The 7,686-nt window shown below is 47.1% G+C and overlaps 1 protein-coding gene across 1 annotated transcript in view; it reads right to left on the bottom strand.

The window, feature by feature from the left end:
• Positions 1 to 2,797, bottom strand: part of Ston2 (stonin 2) — a 148,410-nt gene extending 145,613 nt beyond the window's left edge. Inside the window, exon 1 of the mRNA XM_026780537.1 lies at positions 2,667 to 2,797. The gene's annotated coding sequence lies outside the window, so the exon portion shown is untranslated. The remainder of the gene's footprint in view (positions 1 to 2,666) is intronic.
• Positions 2,798 to 7,686: the final 4,889 nt, after the last annotated feature.

Consider the following 7,686-nt stretch of genomic DNA (forward strand, 5'->3'; position numbering starts at 1 on the left):
AAAAAAAAAGTCCCAAGTGCCTGGTCTACAACCCCAAATCCTTTATTATCTACCTCTGGTAATTTCCCTGACCTTGTTTTCTTCCCCTGCTTCCAATCTCCACAACCATGTCTCCCCATCTGCAGAAAGCTTATATTGTCTCTGACATCATGTTTGACCATGCCACTGACCTTGGCCAACAGCATGGAGCTGTAGGGACAGCCCAGCCACCGCTCACATCCTAGCAAACTTTAAATGTGAGCATCCTACGTCTTTCCCCTAGCATAAGTGAAGTCGGTATTGTCTTTGGGCAAGGCTGGTTTGTTTGTAAGTTATGTGGGACTGTAAATAAAGACACGTGAGGATCCACCTGGATGCACAGCATCAAGGAGCAAGGAGTTTGAGTGACCATAGAGCAGTGGGATTTGGGGTGACTTGTCACTTAGCCCAAGCTGACTACAGCAACACTTGTCATCTTTCCCGCTTGCAGTGGCTTCTCTCCTCTCTTCCACCTTGCTGCCAATGACTTCGGCTGCTCATTCTATCCTGAGCTCAAGCCGTAAACTCTCAACCTGGGCTTTATCTCTAAAAGGTCACCCTCACTTTTAGAACCTCCTCTAGAGGCCACAGACCTGAAACTCTGTCCTGGGAGCTGTGTTATGGGCTTCCCACCTAACATCATCATCATCATCATTATTATTATTTTATCATACCTTCTCTTCATTATTTAACAAAATCATTATCACTCGTGAGGAGACCGGCTCAGAGAACCACAGCAGGGTGGCCAAGTTTCCCAGCCACAGTTAGAGCCAGGGCTCTCACCGGGTGGGAGTCTGGCTTTGAATGAAGCAATCTGCCCTGTGCCACATACCTCTGTCCCTCCCCAGCTGCAAGCTTTCCAATCCTCCCACTCTGCTGGGAAGGAAAAGGCTACGGCAACAGCTGAAATCCACACTAATCTCACACTTGCACGATTTGCAGCTAGAAATGTACCCTGGGCCTGAGAAGGTACACTTTTCCTAGATGGTGTATTCATCCTAAGGTAGACAAGGCACTGGGAACCTCAGAAAAACAGGGCTAGTTTGTCTGACCTTTCCCCTCTCAGGTCCAGGCTGCAGGGGTGGGGTGGGATGCCGAGATAAGCAGATGGCCACTGAGAACACAGAGGTCTTTAGGGTTTGTTCCAGAGGAGGAGGAGGAGGCAGGAGAAGGCTCACAACTCCAACAAGCGATACATGTAATATCTTAGGTTTAGTAGCACAAATAAGCATGTAGTCAAGTGTCTGTTTGTGTCTCAGATTGAACAGCAAAGGAGAAAGGATCTGACGACAAAGGTGTGACTTAGAGCACCTGAGTCAGGCATCCCATCAGTTGCATAGAGACAGAAACACAAATTTCAGTTTTCTGTCAGCTGCTGGCATTCTGTCATAAGGCTGAGAATTTCCTTTGTGTTTCTGCTTTTCTCTCTCACCTTTAAAAAGAATAAGAATCATAAAACGCTAAAAATAATCCCTCCATTACTCCGATCAACCATACAAATAGGGAGAGACAGAGAATTCAACAAAGTACTGTGATATTCTTTCTGAAAAACATTCACAGGGATACAAAGCATTGATTACTAGTTCAGATTCATTTACCTCTGCCATCCTTTCCCATAGGATATATTTATTACCTTTAAACGAGACCATCAGTAACATTGACATTTTTCTCCTTGGAGAGTAGAAAGCTGCTAAATGCTCCAAATGACTGTTGGGCCTGTTTGGACAGGTCTGATTTACTCTTAAAACAACCTCCACTTCACAATAAATAGTAAGAGCCAGAGTCTATCGAATGCTTGGTGCTATGCTTGATATTTTTCAGATCCTGGCTCATACAATCTTTCAAACAACGAGTGCAATCAGTGTCATCACTTTATAGATAAGGAGAGCAAAATAGGCGCAGAAAGCCTGGAGGAGACAGGGTGGAAGGCAAGCAGCCGCAGTAGCTGCACAGAACCAGAGTTAATGATTCACTTAAGCCCTCAGGCAGCTCCTTTCAACAGAGTCTGTGTGGGAACACACACACACACACACACTCCAACTCTTCATCTCATGGAGAGGTCAGTGTCCAGCAAATCTTTCCCCCTTCCTCTGTCCCCCGCCCTCCCCAATCTTCAACTCTCCATCCCAACGAGAGGCGGTGACCTGCAAATTGCTTGGCAACGCGCGCAGGAAACTCCATCCAAAGCCCGGGGTCCAGGCGGCCCCTGGGCGCTGTCCAGCGGGCAGAGCGCCTGAGAGGCCAGGCTGGGGTCCTGTCTCAGAACACCCCGAAGCTGGGGCGCAACGCCAAGGCCGGGATTTCGAGGGGGGGTGGGGCAAGGCACTGTCTCCAAGGACACCTGTTGTCGCCTCCCCACTCAGGACAGCGAAGCTGCCCTGGCCGAGTTGGATCTCAGGGGAAGGCATTGGCTGGCAAGAAGTGCTGGGGTGAGTATGGGGGTCACAGGAGACTCCCCACGAACACCCCGCGGAGGCGGCCTCCCTTCGTCCCTCCTCATCCGCCCCCTGAGGCTGATGGCACGGTGGCGTTCGGCGTTGGCTCCGTGCGCGGTGCTCGGAGACGCACGGCGCTAGGACCTCGCGGCCGGCGCCCCGCTCTGTCCACCTGCGGTGCCTAGGTCGCTCCCCACCGCGGTTTGTACTCACCAGCGTCGGGGTGAGCAGAGTCCCGGCGTCGGTGCTGAGGTCCGGTCCAACACCAGCTCCCCAGCCCAGCCTCCGTCCCGCCGCCGCTCTAACAGAGCTGCCTCCCGGTCGCCGCGCCACCACTGCCCGCTCCCGACTCTGGGCTCGCTGGGCGCTCGCCGGCTCTGGGCGCAGCTCCCGCCGCTCCTGATTGGTCGCAGCGTGTGCGAGAGCCGCTCTCTGATTGGACAGAAGGAGTGGGATGGGCGGGGTCACTCCTGGAGCTTTGCTGCCCTGGCCTTGGTCCCCCACCTCACCTGGGGCCAGCAGGACTCTGAAACCCGCTACGACCCCCTCTACACCCAGTGGGGTCGGCCGAGCAAGCAGCTGGGGGTGGGAACAGTGTCGCAGGAGTGGCGAGAACTTGGGATCATTATGGAATCCAGCTACTGTCCCTGAGTGCGGGTGGTTGTGAACCTCCACCATGCTGGGAAAGGTGCTCCCCTGGATTCTCTCATGCAAGCCACTTTGACTTTACATTTATTTTTCTGTACTTTTTACTGTAGGGTGTAGGGCTTAGGTCAGACTCTGTAAACAGTAGGTGCCAAACAGCGTTTGTGAACTGAAATTGAACGCCACACACAATCTTTGTATGGTCCAGAGCTAACAAAAAGGAAGCGATTTGTGGGAGAGCCCAATACCGTCAATATATTAAGAACTCTGTGCTAGGTACTGTCCCAGAAAGGAGAAAGATGGGTTGAGGTCACCGACAAAGAATTAATACCTAGTTGGAGAGATGAGGCTGATTCATAACATAATAATTACCCTAATACTAACAAGGTGCATATTATTCGGCAGGCATTATTCCAAGAACTTTATACACACTTTATAATCCAGAAATTCAGGAAAAGTCTGCCATAAAGACATTTATGTGTGTGTGAGCCTCAGGGATAGAACACAGACGTTCTGAAGAGGCCACAATTTCATCGGAAAGACAGTAGCAGGGCCCTAATCTCTGGGGAGAAGAGGGGACCATAACTGTTCCCATCATGCATCTCTTTCCTTGTAGCTTTTTAACCCTCTCAACCTACCTCTTCTGGATCTTCCTAAAAACTAAAAGCAAGCGGTGTAAATCCACATGCCACTCCTACAAATCTCTGCCACCCAGATAGGCAGTGGAGAAAAGCAGCTCCATGTTCTGCCGTTTATCTTAATGAACAAGTAAACAACACACCATATGCGACCATTTTCCTACAAGCTTTCCTCTCCTTCTGTGCTTTTGGGCTCACAGAAGCCTTAAGAAGTGTGGCTGATAGAAAAATGCTTAAAAGATACCAGTTGGGATCCAGTTGGACCTACACTAAACAGTGATTGCATCTATCTTAGGTCAAAGTTAGGAACCACAGTCCATGGAAGAAAATCATCTCCATTTTCTGTCGCTTATATTAATGAACCTTTATATTGGAAAAGCAGACTAGACGTAGGTTGAGCCTCACGTGGGTGGACAATGGAGTAAAACAGGACAGAGGCAAGGTGAAGAAAGTCCTATCAGGGGCACTCCTCTTCAAGCCTCGGAAATATATACACGCATGCGTGTGTGTGCACACACACACCCTTACACACATACATGCTTGTGACTCCTGGATGATCACTTTTCATGGCCATGGCCCTTGCCAAAACAGAAGTCCAATTTAGCTGCTCATATGCTCACTTCAAAGGAGAGATGCTTGTTTCTTCCAGAGTTGGAGGCTGACCCAAAATGACGTGTCAAATCGCTCACTTCTGGTGGCCGCGAGCGAACTCCAGCCCACAAATACAAGGAAAGAATGAGGACCACGGAGTCTACTTGTCTTGTGGGTGAGCTCACTTACACATAGTTCTATACCCTGCCTCATCTAGGAAAAAATGCTTTATTTTGCTTTCATATTTCTTCTTTCCTGAATGGCACTTAGCACTCACGAGCGAACTGAAATATCCCTTCCAGTGTGAGGTCTTCACCAAGTCTCTCAGGCACACAGGAACAGTGCTCCATCCATCTGTCACGAGTGCTCCATCCATCTGTCACGAGTGCTCCATCCATCTGTCACGAGTCTTCTTCCACTAAATTGCATTGCTGCACAGCCCCAGTGCCTAGCTTACCATCAGAACACGGTAGGCACTCTGTAAACATGAGTGAGGCTAAAATTTCCAACAGGTTAATAAAATGCTAACCACATACTTATCCTAAATTTCAACAGGGTACCCTCCAGTTCCTGAACGAGGGGATATTGCCTTAAAGGTCACATCCATTCAACCTAACTGTAAACAAGTAGTTCTTATATGTTGGATGTTGTTAAGTAAAGAAAAAAATGATAGCCTTATTGTATGGACACAAGGTGAAGTGAGATTAAATACCCGATCTACAGAACAATGTTTCTTAAAAAAAACCAAGGTAAAAATTGCAGCACAATACAGTAATTCCACTTAAATAGTTAAGAAGATTGGCTTGGCACGGTGGTGCACGCCTTTGAATCCCACTACTTTGGAGACAGAGGCAGTTGGACCTCTGAGTTTGAGGCCAGCCTGCCTAGCAAGTTCCAGGCCAGCCATATTACATTTAGACTCTGTGTCAAAAAAGAAAAAAAATTAAAAAAAAAGAAAACAGAAAACATACATCTACATAAAAATTTGTTCAAGAGTATCATAGTATTGTTATAGATTGTGGCTGAAAAGTACAAAGCCAAGAAGCTCATCGATTGCTCATATGGAACATTGCAAATACCCAGTGTGATGGAGTATTTTTCCACGACAAATGTTACGCAACGTGAAAGAAGTCAGAAGCCAAAGGCCACATACCGTATAATTCCATTTCTATACTATATCTACAATAGGCGAATCTGTAAAGACATTGCAGAGGGCTGGTTATTGGGAGATGGGGAAGTGAGGAGTAATTGCTTCATGGTGGCCAGATCTCTCTTGGGGTAAAAAAAAAAAAACCCTTGGAAACAGAGAACAAATGTCTGCTGATTTGGGGGAGCAAATCTATTATTATTGTACAGCATACATTCTGAGAGGGCAGAAAGTGCTCTGGGGAAAGCACTCATTCCATCCTCAACGAAGGACCTAAGCCTATGCAAATGGAGACTGCGCTTTCGTTTCCCAGTCACCCTGACCCAACTCATCACATAAATATATTAATCACAACACTGTGGCCAGCTACTCAGGCATATTCCAAGCTAGCTCTTACATCTTAAATCAACCCATTTCTATTATTTTATGTTTTACCACAGGGCTCGTGGTTTGTTACCTCACATCTTGCTTCTTGGGCGGCTACAGGGCATCTGCCTGACTCCACCTTCTTTCTCCCTGCATTCAGTTCAGTTTTCCTGCCTACCTATATTCTGCCCTGCCATAAGCCAAAGCAGCTTCTTTATTAACCTATGCTAATAAAACACATTCATAGCACACAGAGGAGAATTCCACATCACGTATGCTTCTCTAAGTGAAGGGACTTAGGTAGGCCTCTAAAAGGAAACTAAATAACTCATTTAGGCCTCATGCCCCCAACTCATCAGTCCAGAGAAACTTTACTTGTTAGATCTGTGCTGTCTAGGAGAATGGTCTATTAAAATGCAAATATTGTCTTTTCATCTTTTGTGTGTGTGTGTGTATGTTATTGTGAGATAGATTATCACACAGCTTAGGCTGACCTTGAACTCACTATGTAGACAAGGATGGCTTTGAAGTCCTGATCCTCCTGTCTCCACCTCCCAAGCATTGGAATTATACACATACCACCACAGCCAGCAAAGTGGTTTTTTTTTATTTGAGACAGTCAATAAAGTAGTGATTAGACAGGCGCTGTCGGACTTGAAATGCGGTTCATTGTGACTTGAAGTACTAAGTTTTAAAGTTGTGCTGAAATATGAATAGCTGCATGGAGCAAATGACCACCAGTACAGCAGTGTAACCTGAGCTGGTTTAAAGAATTAGAACCACGTGTGGTGGTGGACACCTTTAATCCCAGCAGTAGGGAGACAGATGCAGGTGAATATCTGAGTTTGAGGTCAGTGTGATCTACACAGCGAGTTCCAGATCAGCCAGAGCAACATAGTGAGACTGTCAACAAACAAACAAACAAAAAAACAACAACAAAACACATTAGAACGTCTTGTGGTAAGGCCGTGGGAGAGTCTGTGTCTTTGCCTGTAGCCCGCCTCAAGCCTGCACCCATGCGATACCCTTCAGCAGCATTTCGCTGTCTCCGTCTCCCTTTGCAGGGTCACAGTGCACATCAGCCCAACAGGAGTTAGCTGCTCCTTTATGCAAACTGTTTCCGTTCACAAGCGTTTATGGATTAGTCAATTTACGGAACATACTGACACAGGAAAGAGTAACTATCTCGGGCAACTTCCAAGTGCTGGCTTAGACTGGAGAGATGACTTGGTAGTTAAGAGAGGGCACCGATCATAGCAGACTTGTGTTTCATGCCCGGCATCCATATCAGGCAGCTCCCTCCTGTCTGCAACCTGAGCTCTAGGAGAGCTGACAGCCTTTGATCTCCTTGGGTACATACACAGAGATAAGTAGTAAAAATTATTGTAAAGAGCTGGTTTTGAAAGTTAAAAGGAAGGGAAGAGGGCTGGAGAGATGGTCCAGAGGGTAAGAGCACTGTCTGCTCTTCCAGAGGTCCTGAGTTCAATTTCCAGCAACCGCATGGTGGCTCACAACCATGTGTAATGAGACCTGGTGATCTGGTACCTTCTATGCCAGCAGTACATTGTATACTTAATAAAGAAATAAATCTTAAAAAAGAAAAAAGGAAGGGAAGACTGAAGAAATCCCTCTGAAGGGCATGGCCCTTCCCTCCAGTGCCCCCCATTCACTGCTTTTCCAAGAGGGAAATTTTGCTGCCAAGATGCCGATGTTGGAGAACCTTATAATTTGTAACATTACATTGATTTTCGCCTATATATCATGTACTTGTGGTGGTCAGAGAGTAATTGGCAGAAGTGGGTTCTCCCCTTCCACCACTTGGCCTCTGGAGATAGAACTCAAGTTG

This window comes from Microtus ochrogaster, chromosome 1 (genome assembly GCF_000317375.1).
Source record: "Microtus ochrogaster isolate Prairie Vole_2 chromosome 1, MicOch1.0, whole genome shotgun sequence".
Taxonomy (NCBI): Eukaryota; Metazoa; Chordata; class Mammalia; order Rodentia; family Cricetidae; genus Microtus; species Microtus ochrogaster.